Source organism: Aquila chrysaetos, chromosome 24, assembly GCF_900496995.4.
Source record: "Aquila chrysaetos chrysaetos chromosome 24, bAquChr1.4, whole genome shotgun sequence".
Lineage (NCBI taxonomy): Eukaryota > Metazoa > Chordata > Aves > Accipitriformes > Accipitridae > Aquila > Aquila chrysaetos.
The window spans coordinates 15,402,012-15,418,535 of NC_044027.1; the positions used below are offsets into that span (position 1 = coordinate 15,402,012).

The 16,524-nt window shown below is 37.8% G+C and overlaps 1 protein-coding gene and 1 long non-coding RNA gene across 3 annotated transcripts in view; both read right to left on the reverse strand.

The window, feature by feature from the left end:
- MED27 (mediator complex subunit 27) overlaps positions 1-16,524 on the reverse strand; it is a 96,246-nt gene that overhangs the window by 33,728 nt on the left and 45,994 nt on the right. The gene's annotated exons all lie outside the window — the stretch shown is intronic.
- Positions 316-2,585, reverse strand: LOC121232585. The gene is made up of 2 exons (XR_005931331.1): positions 2,476-2,585; positions 316-2,077 (listed from the first exon to the last, which is right to left on the reverse strand). It is a non-coding gene; the product is annotated as an uncharacterized LOC121232585 (long non-coding RNA).

Below are 16,524 nucleotides of genomic sequence, written 5' to 3' on the forward strand. Positions count from 1 at the left end.
CGTAAATCCTTTAGTCCGTATTAGATGAACAATGCCCGGAACAGACAGAAGACACTTTTGAAGCCAGTTAGAAAATACTGTTTATAAGGTACTAATTAGTTATGCAAAATGCTAAACGAGAAGTTTCATACTAAAACATCAGGTTGACAAGGTAGAAATAATTCAGGAACCATCTTTGTAGATAAACGGTCTTGTAACATCTCTTTGATTCACACAAAGGCCCCCCAAAAGACAGTAATATAGAAAAGTAATTCATTATAAATGCCTTTCAATTCCACACTGGACAGATGGCTTAGTTCTCTAATGTGACCTCTCTTTTTTTTTTTTTTTTTTTTAAATTTTTACTGGATTAGATCCAGCAATCCAATGTTAGTGTGATGTTTAACAGCTTAGACAAGATTTAAATAGCATTTATCCCACACAGTGTTTAACTTGCATGCTGTTCATTTTTTCCACTCAATACAACAATTTAAAGATTAGAAATATAGGTATTAATAATAATTTTCTGAGGAGGTCTTTCGGAAGAAAGAAAATTTTGCTAAATGATATTGGGGAGACAGAGAAAAAGAGAGGGAAAAAAATTCACATTTGTAATATAAAAGAGCATAAACTTTCCTATACACTCAGTAGAAAACGCCACATATGAGATGAAGAGAAACTCTATGACTCTGTTGAATCTGGATTCATGATATTCTGGACAGCAATAGGGGAAACTCTCCACACATTCTCTCACTTACTAGCACAGTATTTACTGGCTCCCAGATTTTTTTTATTTGGCTTTCAGTTACTATTTTCAACACAGCTAATTTCTTTTCACATGTCTGATATTTCAGAAGCATGGGCTGGCCCTGCAGACTCTTGCTAGCATATGTAGTGTTTGCTAATGAAGGCATCGGTGCAAAGAGCTTGCCTGCACTCATACTAAGACCTATGAACAGCTATTTTTTGCAGAACTAGACTCAATATATAGCTTAAAGCTTTTAGCAGCACTGGGATTTTCTAAATTATAGATTTTATAAAGAGACTAAATAGTTTTCAGGGAACCTGATTAGAGAAATATTGTATTTTAAAACATACAAGGTAGTCACAGTTCTAGTCTGATTTACTAATCAATGAATTAAAGTTATAATTTGATTCAGCTACCTGCTGAGCAAGTCTCTGCAGGTAGCAAATTCAAGTTGATAGAAGACTTTTCAGAAGCATCAATTAACAATAGTTATTAAAACAGTGACCTCTGCCAGCTTTTGTGAGATGACACTTCCTGCTTGGATAGGCAATGAAGAGTGTGAAAAGAAATTCAACAACTCTCACGCTGAGAAAGCGACTTCAAGTCTCAAGACTAAATTAGACAGCTGGCACAATCCATGACATCTGTACATCAATCCTGGAAGTCTCTGCCTCTTTCCCCAAATTCCACAGGTTTTGTTGTTTTGGTTTTTTATTGTTAATTCAGGCTCTTGCTCTTTTCTTCTGTAGAACCTCTATAAAAATGCTCATGTTTTCTGGCTCCAGTGCTAAAATGACTTGCTTGTTTTGACCAACTTCTCCTCCAGCTATAAGCTTCCTTGCCAGGCTGTCTTCTCTTATAGTCGTTAACACTGTCCTCTTGTCCTTTCTGAACAAACTGCTTCCACGGTTTCCTCTCTCTTCTCACCCCATTTCCAAGTTTCTGTTGGTGGAAAACTCCAGCCAGGCTCCTCCTGGCTCGTCTTGTTTCCTTCTGTTCCCTACTCATCTGCACACTAACTCGGTGTCTGCTACTCCTTCCATGCCTCCGTTCCTGCTGTGTAATCTTTATTCATGATACGTTATAAAGGAAAAACGTTACCTCTTTCATATAACTGACTTCAACTACCACGAGGTAAGTTGAGGGCAGAAGGGGCAAACCTGAGTCTCTCAAGTCCTTCAGTCTTGGGGCTACAATATACGATCAGCACGAGGGAGGTTCGGCACTGGAGCGTCTTGGTAACATCAATCCACTGGTGTGGGAAGAAGTAGACCGGAATGTGTGGACTGTATGGAACAAACTTGCTAAGATAACTCGGACAAAGGTCCTAAGGGACAAATCTGCTCCACCCTGCAGAGGAGAAGTGAGACAACAGGCATCTGAAAGCACTGAAAGATTCAACTCCAAACCTAAAAGAAGGCAGATTTCCATTTATTCTTGCAGGTTAGCTTGTTTTCAACTTTGCTATGGATGTTATTTCGGTCATAGACGTTTTATTATTGAGTGGATGCAGAAGATTAAGTTATGTGCCTAAATAGTCTAGAAGTGTTTACATATAAACACAGGGTGGTCTGCTTCAAAAGCATATGCACATATAGCTGTATCAAACACTTAACCATCTGCACTTCTCACTCACAAAAGGCCAAACCTGGTATAGCACTTAAGGATGCATGTAAAGTCGTTTGGACAGTTCTCTAGAAGCCAAGACAGAGTGTTTAAGGGTTGGATTTACAAAGACATTCAGAAACCTGAGGCTGTGATTCAACAATTTTCAGTCTTCAGCACCAATACTGACAGAAGGCACTGACACATCCCCTCCCGCACGCTGCAGCATACAGCCCCCTCAACTGTCTCAACTGTGCTGTGCTGGAAGAGCTGGATCACACAACTGATCTGGCTTTTAAAAAAAAAAAAAAAAAAAGGGCAGCAGAAAGAATGTATTAGTTTAAATCTAAAATGGTTTCATGATTCAGCTCCCTCTGTGGCTGCACACACTGTGTGCCAGCAAAATTCCTGCTGGGACCATGCAGTGTGGGCCAGGAATGCTGTACACTGGGGTCATTCTATTACAATAGTAAAATATTGGTTTATGGTAAAATGTGTTACTTACACTGTATTGTTTATACAACAAACACAATTCTGAATTCTTCAGTGCTACTGTGAACCTACTGATAAGCAACATGGTGTAAACCTGCAAGGAATGTTCTCAAAGGTATGAGCTGACAGCAATGCTACAAATGCACGCAGGTTCTCACGCTGAATGGTTATGAAATGCAAACCTACCCCTGAATCAAAGTCTCCAGACATCTGCACATTTACATTAAATATGAACACCTCTTTAATGCACTCTGAAAACACATGTTGTCAGTGCATAGTTTGTTTTTTAAGACAGAGCAAAAAGACATCTGTTTACAATATCGAATTCCAGTGCACCACCTTAAAAAGTGTAACTTTAATAAGGAAAACTTTAAGTTACAAATAGAGACCTTGCAGTCAAATTCCCATAGATATTTTATTACACTGTTGAAATAGTTTTCTTTGTACTTATGTGGAATGTTCTTCAAAATGCCTTTAATTCACAGCAGTAATCAAGAGAGGAATATGGATATTAGAATGTGTGAAAGCTGGTTAACAAAACAAGCATGCATCTACTTTACAGTCATCACCAGGATCTTGCCTGAGCCTGTTACTAGTCTGTGCTTTATGGAAAACATTAACTCCTTTATACATACCTCGAGAGGAAAAACAGCCCTCCCTATCTATGCAGCATCAGTAGTAATAGAATTCAGAAGCAATACTTCACAGCACATATGTATTGTTTATATTTCCACTTCTTCATGAAACTAGATGTTGCTCCACAGCCTAACAATAAATGCTAACAACAGTAATTTTCAGGGGCCTGGATGAGAATCAGAATTATTACATCAATGTTTATCTACAAAGATGGTCCTTGAATTACTCCTAACTTGTCAAGCAATTTGTGCCCCACCTGTTAGCCTAAATTTGCACATGCACATGCATGCTTCCATACAGTAAAGCTGTGCCAAAAGTCCTCAGGAGAAACTCAAGCGAAGAGATCCAGCCAGCCTTTAAAAAAAAAAAACCAAAACAAAACCAAACAAAACCAACAAACAACAAAAAAACCAAACACCTGTTCGCACAAACTACACAGTTGTCCCCCACCCTCTCCACCACTGGTGGTTCAGCAGAGTTCACCTGAGGTTGCTTGGGTCTGCACTGTAAGGTGAAACCACCTCTCCCGCACTCACTAGTCAACCATGCAGCAAGGGAGAGAGGATTAAACTGTGACATGCTGATGTTCAGTAAATACCAAACGGGGCTTTGCCAAAGGCCTCAAAATAATGCATCAAGTTCAGTCCTGCCTCTAGAAAAGATGATGGGCTGGGCTGGTTTTCAGCCCACCTGCCCAGCCAGATTCCCAAACAAAGTAAACGGGGCTCCCTGCAGATGGAAAAGGTCCCATTGTGTGGACTGACCGCTTGATGGGATCCCGATACTGCACATCACTCACTCCACAGTGCCATTCCTGAATTCAGCCTTCTAAAGCTAGAATTCAGTATTTTATAACATGTTATTTTCAGCTCTGCTACTGAAGAATTAATTCAATAGCAAAGTCTTCTCACTTTCTTTCTTTGTGCTTTATTTCTCCCTCAACAGAGCAGAAATTACAGTACTTACCTCCTTTTATAAAAAGCAACAGATGATGCATGATACCTATTATGTATTCTAGACCTATCGAAAGCAGCGAGATTTTACCTTTGGGTGGAGAGATTGATGAATAGGAAACATAGTATGTTGTGCACAGTTAGACCTTTTTATACACTATGCTTGACCATATGGCAAGCACTGCTGGAAGGAAGAGATCTTAGTGATCATTTATGTTAGGCACATCAAGTCCCAGAACTTAATGAAGGCAACACAAATTCCAGAGGATGGGAGGAAGGCAGGATTAAGGATATAACCCTCTGGAGAATGGCTAACATAGCAGAACAGGAGAGCAGAGCAGACCAGTTCATAAGACAGGTTTTGTTTGTATTAGTTAAGTTACCAAAGCCTGGACATTTTCTGCTTTTAAATGAGTGTCCCCTACTTAAATCACACTCTGATGATTTGTAGGCAGTATCATGTGGTTTTAAAATATTCGTTAAATTTTCAACGGCTCAGTACTCTGAAAACCTGTCTTGCTGGAATTTCTCATCCTTCCATATGTTTAACTTCAGCTAAAAACACAATAGACTATTGTCTCTGCCATGTCTGCATCTGCATACCAGCATGTGTACCAGAGCTTAAGCCTTCATTATTTAATGCATGTAGGGTGTGTTGTGTTGTACAGTTATTGACTATCATATCTAATGTTTCACGACCTGTTAGAAGCTACTAGGATGAAGATACTCAACTTTTATGCAAAATGGTTTAATTCCTACAGATCCAAGCTAAGACATAGTGCTACCTATTACCTTAAGAATCTGTACCGGACTCTTGTTGTATTTTGCAAGTAGATTTCTAAAGTTTGTAACCATGCTAACACCTAAGCATACTTAGGTAACGACAGAAGTGCCTGAAGGAGCAAATTAGGCAACGGAAAGAGCACAACCAAAAAAACCTTCATCATAGCCATGAAGGCGTTAAAAATATGGCCTCTGTCATTTCATTCAAGTCCTCACAGTGACGTATTATTATATTTCTAATTTCTTCCTTTAGAATTATGTTATTCTTATAGAACAAGATGTTGGAATACGTAGACTCAAATTTTAGGCCTCGCCTATAGACTTCAAACCCCCACTCAAAAAGAGCATCCACTTCAACATCTAGTGCTTTATTAAAATGATAAACTATGGTAAAAAGAGACAAGTCTTAATAGCACCAGTTCTAAGGGTACTTAGGATACTTGATAACAGCCTTTAAGGACACTTCAGATGAATTTGTTCTTCTGTAATTAAGAGGGAAGTAAAGGTGAAGAAAAACGAGAAAAGATGAGATATTGTAACAAATGATTGCTTGTACAGCCCAGTGCAATTTATTATACAAACTTTCACCAAATACCCATTTCAACTTTGTGATCACCGACTTTAAGTCTTCTTGAGGGAATTCCACAATTAGTCCTGATTTTTTCTCTTCAGGATTATGCTCTGACCAAGTATTTCGATCTGCCTGTGATACTACAGAGATAAAGATCTATCTTAAAACTCAAAGGTTTATCAAAGACTCCTTCACGGTCATCTTTACACTCCTGTACAAAAAACTGCATATAACAAGTACAATTAGGCATTTATAAACTTAAGACTCTCCCAGTACAAACAGTTTGGAGAGAGAAGACCTTCAAAATATTTTCTAAAAAATACACTTTCATCACTTCTTCCTCCAACATGACAAGCTGTTCCTTACATTAGGATTTTTTATAGGGCTCATGGAAATTAATTGCGTGGCTTCCACTGAAAGTCAATGTGGGGGAGGAGGGCTAATTCCCTTAAGCAAATTCTCTGAAAAAAATTTTCTCTTTAAACAACAGAGCTGGTTAAAAGAAAGGGCTTATCGTGGCAGTTACTCTTGGGCTTGCCAAACTCAGTCCAGACACCTCAGCAAAGTGACTGCAGAAATTCACTGCACCTTTTTGGCCATTTTCCGACTCCTGTAATCAGGTTCCCCCTCATTTGATGTTACCTCCCCTTGCACACAAGGATCAGTGTGCAACCACAGCAGAGATCAGACAGGTTTTATGTTCACTGTGGCTTTTTAAACACCGGAGTTTCTGCTGTGCCTGTGTTTCTCCGCTGCGTGGGACAGGCAGAGCAGAGTTTAAAGTACTTCGGCGGGCTGAAACCTGGACTAAAGCCAAAGTAGTACTATGGTAAGCAAATACAGTTCTGTTTGTAAGTATATTCTTGTACCTGCATCAATTTACATTACCTGCAGAGCTTCCCTAAAAAATAAAACACAAACCAGCTTTTATGACATATATATCTAAAGTAGAATAACCCTTTTAGAACTACTGTGTCTAGTGCTACCAGTGAGAAATGTTCAGCCTATTAAAAAATAATACAATTCTGTTTATGTAAGTATACTAACAGAGAAAACTGCTTAAGTGGAAAACAAGAAATGAAGATCTCCTTAGGAAAATACAAACATGATTATTAACACTGCCTAGCTGTTTTCCTAGATACGTTTCCCTAATTCTGAGCATCCACTTCATGAATATTGAGCTCAAAACTTGTAAAAAGCAAGTTCCTTTAAGAAACGTTAAGTTGGTTACCCAAAGAAATTACAAATTGTCAGATAATTTCTAATAATAAATAGGTACAGATTTACAGATTTTAAAAAAGTCTCTATGTGTTCACAGTCCTTAATTTAAAAAAAAAAAAAAAAAGGAAAAAAAAAGAAAGACAGACTGCCTGCTGTAATGTGAATGAGTGGCATGAAATAATCCACCACCGGATGGGACCGTACATGGTCACAAGCAAGAACTTGGACTCTGCCAAATGGCATCTCAAAAGTTCTGCTACAGAAGGGACAATAAAAGATTTCTCACAGACTCTGAAGACAATACCAGCCTGATCAACCTGTTCTAATCAGCAGCCAAAGTGTCTCGCCTGTCTGTCAATGACAGTGTCTCTCAGCAGGGAGTGGTTTATTATTCTAATAAGATGCTCCAATAAAGAGAGGGTCAGCTATGAATCACTACCATGAGAAGATTTAATTAGATTTTTACACTGACTAAAGACAGTCCCTGCACACAGAAAAAAAATTAAATATGGAGATAAATGATAGTGTATTTTAAGGCAAGGTTACTTTGGGGTTTTTTGTTTAAACTTACTGTTTATATTTTTCCTTTTCTTGAGATAGCTGTTTACATTATACAGTTACACTGTCCAAGCTTAAAGGTTTCTTGTGAAAAAGAGTTCAGTAATTTTTTGATTGAAAACTCTCTAGGCAAATCTTCTGAAGTATTCCACCCAACAGAGCTCTCTATATTTTCCTAGGAAAATGTCTGACGATAGCATAAACAAAAACCCATACCCAATTTAAAAAAATCAAAATCTCTGCTTCATCACAGAGTAAAAGCTACAGAATAGTTTGTTATCAAACACATGTACAACATATACCAATGTATTACTGTAGTACAGTGTTTTAATTAAAAATACACTGTATAAAGAAGGGAACAGGACTCAGCTACATTAATACATACAGCTGCAAACTATCTGTGTTAACACACAGAACTTTCATTAAGAGTAACCTTATATCAAAAATTTTTCTAAAAGCAACCAGAGGAAAGTTGAAGTCAACCATGAGGGCCAGGGCTATTACAGCTATTTCGATTAGGAAACCATTATCTCAAATTCACGCTGCTACCAGGATAGAGGTTCACCTAGTAACATGACAGCAAATTATATGATTAATGAGCTAACACGTAGCTCCTGAGAGTCAACCAGTTGAAGCTGATGCCCCACAGAAACAGATAAAATATTACCAAATGGTATCTATCACCTCAAAAGATTGTCCTGCAGTTGTATTTCCAAACATCAGTGAATTTGCGCATTTCAAGGGAGCTCTCCATTCATGCTCACTTTGCATTCACTACTCACTGCATTGACACGCACTTCTGTATTTGACTTTTGTTTAATCATTTAATTATTCTTCACTTTTTGCCTAATTGCAATCATCAAGTTTTCTGTAGATTCAAAACACAAAATACACTTGCACTGATCTAATGTCAGACCCATTCTAGATAGCACTTCACAGGTATTTTTAAAAGGGATACAAAAATACTAGCCATTGATTGTATTGTATAACTCTTTGGCAAAAGACACAATGAGACAAACATTGCACAACATCTCTGAAAAGGAAGCATGAAGACAGGAAAGCAGAAAAAGAAAGCTTGACTGAAAACAAATCAAACGTAGTTATCGTTACATCCTCAGCTGCACTACTGAGAGGTTCGCTGCTTTGACTGTCTTTCTGCAACCCATCCCATTATACTGAAAATAGACTTCTTTGTAAGCTGCAACTAGTGAGAAGTCGGCAACAGCAAAAGACAGAAAATATGAGCAAAACCAAAGGGCTCACTTTACTCTTTTCAAGGGCTTAAAAAAAACCCCAAACCCTAAAACATTAGCTTAAATACATGTGTGTACATACATTTCCCAGTATCACAGGGCAGTCAAGGAGCACTTTCCATCCTCACATGCCACACTGCATCAGTGCTAACTGACACACCTGGAGAGGCTCTATGCGCAGATCAGAGCTGAACTTTTCTCAACATAGCCTATCATCCACACTCAGGACATGGAAATGAACTACTTATTTAGGATTTGAAAGCAAAGGGAGTCAACTATTTGGACAGACCTTATGTGAGAAAGAAAAGCTCTTTTTGAAATTCTCTGAAACAACCAACCAGAACAAGTTAACACATGAGGAAATATTTGAAACAACCTGAAAACTAAGGACACTCCAACTACCAGATACTCTATGTAACTTGTTTTCACCAGCATTTTAAGATGTGTGGAGAAGAACCTTCAGCAGAAGGTATTAAAGACATTTGCAAAATGCAGATCTTTAAGATCCACCATATACTGACACTTTAACAAAGCAATTAAAAGCAAAAGCAAACAGTAGTTCACTTGCATAAGAGCTTGCTGGTGGAGGATGATGCCTAAGACACAACAAAAATTAAGTGGCTTAAATACATACAAGCCTAGAAACAGATGATTCAATCATGGTACTGCATACAGATGCAAAAGTACAGAGCAGGAGAGAAAGGGGGATATTACAACACTTAGGCTTCAGTATCAGAATTCCTATCCCCACTGACAACTTAATAAAAAACAGAGGGAAGACAGCAATTGTGGAACAACAAAAACAAATTAGTAGCAGCAGATAATATTTTAGCTGTACTAGCAAAAATTATAATTGATTTTCTGTCTGTGGTGTTAAAGTTGCTATCTTTGCACTGAAAATAAATTTTCATTTTAAAAGCATAATCACAGTTAAAATAGTTCTACCTGGCATTTTCTGTCAACAAACCCATTTCACAAGTGGCATACAAGAGCCACCATTGCTCTGTCAAGAAATTCGTTTCACTTCCTTAGAAATATCTAAGACTAGATAGGATTAGATTTGCTTATCATCTATTATGCTGTAAAATCACGTTGTTGAAGAAGTAACCTTTTGTCTAAATGAAGAGCAACTTTCAAAGTAGAATGAATCATGGAAGCATCAACATGTAAACTGCTTTTAAGCCAAATTTTAGATTTAAAAAAAAAAATCATACAAATATTATTTTAAATCCCAAGCACTCCTTCTTGTAGCACTCCTTTTAGTTAACTCATCTGCTTCTTGCTGTGTTTTTTTAAACAGGTTACTATAATCTACATTACTACATAATGCACTTCTTGAAAAATACCTGCTTTTTCCCCTCCACCAGCCACCCTCCCTCGAACCCTCCTTAGAACAGGGTTATTTTCAAGATATGGGTTTTCAGCAGACCTGTTTAAACAAGAACAGCACTACATGGATCTCTAGAAGCAGGTGAATTTGATAATAGCTACAGGTGTAGTCTTCCATCCCCGGAGGTTTTCAGGATTCAGCTAGGCAACATCACGGCTAATCTGATCTAGTTGTGACAAGAGACCATCTCTGAATGGGAGGCTGGACTAGATGGCCTCCCGAGATCCCTTCCAACTCAATCTCCAACTAGAAATCAAAGAGGATTCAGAGTTGAGAGCCTGGAGCACCCACTACCACAGCAGACTTCTCCTTTAATGTCTACTTGACTAGAAAATACAAAAACGCTGCAGCAGGCGGAGGGTTAGTAGAGGTGGTACCTGAAGAATAAACACAGAGTAGAACAGCTGGAGTAATTACAACTACAGAGTCTATTCAGTATGCTCAGTGGACAGATCACACTTCAGCAACTGAAATGCCAAACCAATGATTATCAACCAGGAATTATTTCCTAAACTTTAAAATTTATCTGTTACTTGCTAACAATACACCTCAGCGACATGTGGCTAATCAGCCTAATACCCTCTTTACTTAAATTTAAAATTGAACCATAAAAAAAGTTAAAAAGCAATAAATGTTTAAACTTACGTATTATTTATAGTAAAGCTAAAGTATTGTTAAGATTCAACTATGATTCTTCAAACTATGAGTATGCCATGTAGCTGATTAGCCCCAAATTTAGTTCCAAGTTTGATTTGTCATTCAGTCCTTCACAAAAGGCTTTTATAAGACCTGTCTACAAGGCGCATACAAATTTGTCATGAGCAAAAGCATCATCCTTGCTGAGCAACTGTCAAAATGCAAAAGCCAAAATGAAAGAACGTTCTGCATGTAAAATAGGAAAGTAGAAAAGCCTGGGTTTTGGCTTGAGGGGAACTCAGTTTTATAGTGCTATTTTGGACACAGGTATTAAATTCTGACTTAAAATACATCAAAACAGTGGGGTATTTTTTGCCACTTCTAGAGCACATTTGATTTTAACACCAAACACTGAATGCAACAATCAGCAAAAGAGCTCAACAATTTAGAGATTCAAGAAGTCTAGGGAGCTTGACACAGACTGACAGGCTCCAGCCAAGCTTGCTGTGTAATTATTTCATGTGTCTGCACTTTGTCTTCCATCACTGAAATGAACACCTAAAGGCAAGAACACAAAGGATACAGAATAATACATCACCATTCATTTATCAGAATGAACGCTGACAGTGGATAGTTAGAGCTTCCTATTAGGTCTTGCAAGTAGGAATTATATGGTCATTCATTCTTCACAACGTGTCACTTCTGGACTTTGAATTTTGTAAAAAATTAACTGGTCTTGAACAACTGACAATAAAAGACAAAAATCCAGACTCTTCCCCTGGATGAAAGCATCTGCCTTATAGTTAATACATTCTCTTATCCCAGCTTTGCACAAATATTACTCGAGCCACTCTCAGCAGTCCTGCACAGTTCCCAGATGATACAATTCACATAGTTCATGTGGGGAAACCGAGGCATAGAGTAACTCAACAAAACAGTAATTTGCTCTGCAATAACTTATTCAGGAATCTCTGTATCTTTAAGTGCTTTCAAACATTCATGGTACAGAATGAAAAGGCCGAACACTCTTCCACAATCATATTTTGTGAGGGACACAAAGTATTATAGGCAACAATGGAACACAATGATCGTACACAGAATGTAATCTTTATTTCATTTCATTCAAGGTGTCCAGGTAAACTCAGCAAAGGTTAAATAAGCAATTAACTACTTTACCATGATCTCTGTGCCAAACTCTTACTGTCTTTCCCAACATAGAATTTGTAAGAACAATCCTGAGCAACACAACAGAAAAATTTAATTCCAATGCAAAAATTGCTGCATGGAGATGCTTTTGGTTGCTAAAATTAGAGGACTTACTACAAGATTCCCCTGGCCATAACTCACAGACAATAAAGAGACTGCATGCAGCCACAGAAAAAAGTCAAAACTAAGTCTGCCAGTGTTAACACGGTCTTCCCTGTCCACAGCGTTTTATGCCCTTTGTTACCCATGCAAAGGTAAGAATCAGGAAATACTAATAATGAGGCAAATGTATCTATGTCCAATTAGAAATGTGCATTACACTATTAATACACTTGTTTTCAAAATGACATACACATACTACTGAGTAACATTACTGAAATTACAAAGACAGTGTTAGTCTTTATTAGGTAAAACCTACACAGCAAAGAAGTGCCTTGCAAAATTAAACCATCAGGAATGAAAATAACAGTAGAGCAGCACCTACAAAGGGATGAAAACCAAGTCACTTCACCCAGTGAAACTTCTAATGGCTACATTTTATTTATTTTTTCCACTGGCAGTTGGGAAAATGGGACTAGCAAAATAATTGTAACAAAATACTTCAAATCATTATCAATGAAGATTATGTTTAGAGGAAAACTCTATGAAGTCATCAGCTGGAATTTGCTACCCAAGCTTTTTTCATTTAACCCATCCACAAGGTACCTCGTGAACACATGAATACCCAGAGAATGCCCTAAAGTGAAATTAAAAAGTAATAACAGTTATTTTTAACACCAAGTAAAGAAAGCAGAGCAAAGCAATTCTCCTACTCTGTATCCTTCCTAGTTAGGAAGGGCATTTAGCTGTCTTTCTCAAACTCAAACGTCTGGTCGGTTGATGGGTGCTGAATACCGCTGCTCGAGGCAGCACTGCAGCATGGCCAGCCCACCATCCACTGTGGTCCTCAAGGAAGGGAACAGCCCCTTTAGTCCCCAGGTAAATCCCCATCTGCAGTTCATTACTTTGAAAAACTTTCCCCTTCTGTAGAATTACTGTCAAAACTACACGGGACTTTAACTGCCTTTATTTTCAGGTACGACTTACATGTCAAAGTTTTTTACTGTGATACACCTAGAGCTTCCTTCTCCTTAACGGTACAGGTTTCACATTTGAAAGTACTTTTATCCCCCCTCACAGTATAGCTGTTTAGTTTTCCTCAAATAGCTAACAGTTACTTGGAATCATGTAGAGGTACAGAAATAAAGCCATTAATAAATACATTCACAATATGTTCATATCGCATCACATTATACAAGATGATTATGCAATAACGCTGTTCTTGCTAAGCCACCAAAATATAAAGACCTTCCCCTTCCACCTTATTACGGCTCTGCTCTTTCTGCTCATCATCTTTGACAAGGGAATATACAACCAATGCAGATGGAAACACTTGCTGTAATGCATTCCTGAATTTGGCAAGCGGCAGTTTTAATTTATTCTTTTCAGATAGATTGTCTGCTGCAGTAAAACAGCCTCTAATCCCCCTCCCGCAAATAGTAAAGCAAAAAAAAAAAAAAGGGGGGTGGTGGTGGTTAAAGCAATCATATGATAAAATCACAGCTTTAGCAAAAGCTTTGATATCATTATTAAGTTCATACAAATTTCGTCTCTTATCTAGCTTGTTCTTCACTGTCTAATTAGTCCAACCACTGGCAGTTTGTATTCCTTTTTTTCTTTTTTTTTTTTTTTTTTTTGACACAGAAACAAGCAGTTAAACTAGTATTTGCAGTCTTTAATTACACATTAAAATCTTCATCCTTAATTTTCTTTTTTTACTGAAAGTACAGGGATTCCCTACAGTGCAGTATTAGTGTTCTGCTGTAAATGCTGCAAGGGCATCTTCTAATGGTTGGGACTGTGGAACAACTTTTAATTAATTGCCACCTTTTAATGGCACAGTTCTCACACAAACATTACCTTTAAGGCAAACATACATCAAAGAGTCAGAAATTTGCTCTTTTACAACACAGCTGCAATCCCCAGTAACACTAACATTCAGTAAGGGCTACATGCTGCTCCGGATCTGTGCATATGCCGGAAAATGAACTTGCACGTCAAGGCCGGTACACGGCATAAAGTTTCCAAAAAGATGCAGCTTTTTCATTTCCCAACCATGGAGTGTTCCAGCTGATCTTCAGCAAAGTAGATGGGAATTATTTCAAACCACTGTGCTCAGTCACACAGTGCTGCACATCACACTCGGAGCAATCCTGTTTGCAGGATTAGTTTGGGGAATATGACACCAAAATATCAACAGCAATCAGCCCCAAGCCTCTTCTGGCTAATGTCTTCAAGACAGACACGTTCATGGAGGTGTTCACTACAAGGACATTTGAGCGAAGGCTATCAGTCCATAACAGCTCACAACACACTAGTAAGTGAAGCTCTATACACTGTAAAGAAATCAGAAATCTTAATTACACGCACTCTCTTTCCATAGTGGTTGGTTAGAATATTTGTTGAAAATTGAATAAATAAAACAGATTTTACTTCTATGTTAAAATACACTGTAAATTTTTACAACACAACTAATGCACATTTCAGTAATTTAATTGGGATAACACAGCATCCAAGATCCTTGTCTCTTATACTTGTATGGATAGAAATTATTATCCTGTTAATGAATATCATAAGGAACATTTGGGTTTAGTCAAAATCTTTCCTTTGGACAATCTGTGTTGATCAATGCCTGCTGGTTTTTTGTAATTACTTTGTAAGAAAATATGCAGCTGTATAGCACTTAAAGGAATGAAATTAAATTCAACATATAAATATAGCAAAAAAAAAAAAGCATTGATCTGGCATAATAAAACAAAAAAGATTATTACAGAACCCTCTGCTGTCAGATACATCAACACATTAGGAGATTAGATCAAGATTAAAATTTTTTTAAATAATCATATTTCTAAAGATGCATAGAACAGCAAAGGTGTTGACTGAGTACTGACTTACCAAGCATCACCAGACTCAAGAATGGCAGTTGTTACAAAAAAACCAAAAAAACTTCCACACAAAGACATGATGTACCCAAGTAGTGGCAATGTGGAGTCTACCTAGATGACTACTAGACCTTTGGCAACACTTAGCGAGCTTCCACAGAAGTTACTCTATGACCCACCTACTACAGACTACTGCAGGAAGGCGCAGAGCACAAAGCAGGGAAGTGCCTCCTCACATCACACATACTGGGTCCAAATCTGCCAAAAACCACGGCAGTTTATTACGGAACTGCTCCCTCTTATCAGTGTAATGGTCTAGTTCGGATCCTGCTCAACTGCAAGTCATACAGCTCTATCTGGGGCTCCAACACTTCTACTGATTGGACATAAACGTGAAAATCCAAATAATATTAACACTGTAAGAGGGTTTCTCCTATAGCCCAAATGCTGGTTTAATACTGTTGGAGTGATCAAGTTTACAGTGTAAAAGACAATTGGATTTATATTGTATTACAATATGCCATACAAAAATTTAGAAGTCAGAGATGCAGAAGTGGGCTATGGGTCCCAGCAGCTATCTGTTGTAGGACTGAGTGCTATGGTACATTTTTACCATCTACAAACTTTAAAAGCAGATCACATTTTTTCCCTCAGATTTCAGATTCTCATTAAATCTGTGTTGGCCCACTATTCAAAATTGTCGCTAACTAAAGAAACAACATATATCCTTAATAAAGCACAGAAAAGGACAATCAACTGACCTCAAGAGCCCCACAGACTAAACTAAAGGGAAAGAAAGAAGCGGGGAAAAAAAAAAGAAAAATTATCATCTGCCTGCCTTCTGTATCTTTGGTATCTAACCAGGTTACAAACCACATGTATGGTTCCAAAGTTAACATGATAGATAACCCAACTGAACAGCAGTGAAAACAAAGCAGAGGCATAAAACAAATTAACAGCACTTTGTTTTAAAATTTACCTCTTACACTGAAATCAAAAGTTCAACTGGATTACCCCCTTCTCTCTTTTTCGGAACAGAGCTTGGTAAAGTATCTTTGGCTACAAATAGTAAGATGACTAATCAGTGTTGTATACCTGGTAAGTTATTGGATTTGATCTCGTTGGAGTCGTCTAATAAAGCCCCTTATGAATCAAAACAGTACTTTGGATTTTTTTCTTTCGAGTTAAATTATATTGAGTGCTAAACAGTGAATACCACGTAACTAAAGAGATAGACTGCTATTACATTTAATAGCAGACTGCTTTTTCCCCTCAGTATTTAAACAAAACACACAGAAAGAAACAGGATAAAGCAACAGCAGGCCCATCACTGCTCTATGCCTGAGAACAGCCGGCCACCGAGCTCTACAAACCACTCATCACTGCTGTTGACATGGGCCATTAGGGAAAAAAAAATTTCTCTTTAAAAGCTTAGAATCATCTTTCATCCAAATGACAAGGACTAGTTAATTCGCTTGTGTTACATTTGAAAACGAGAAAGAACAACATGAC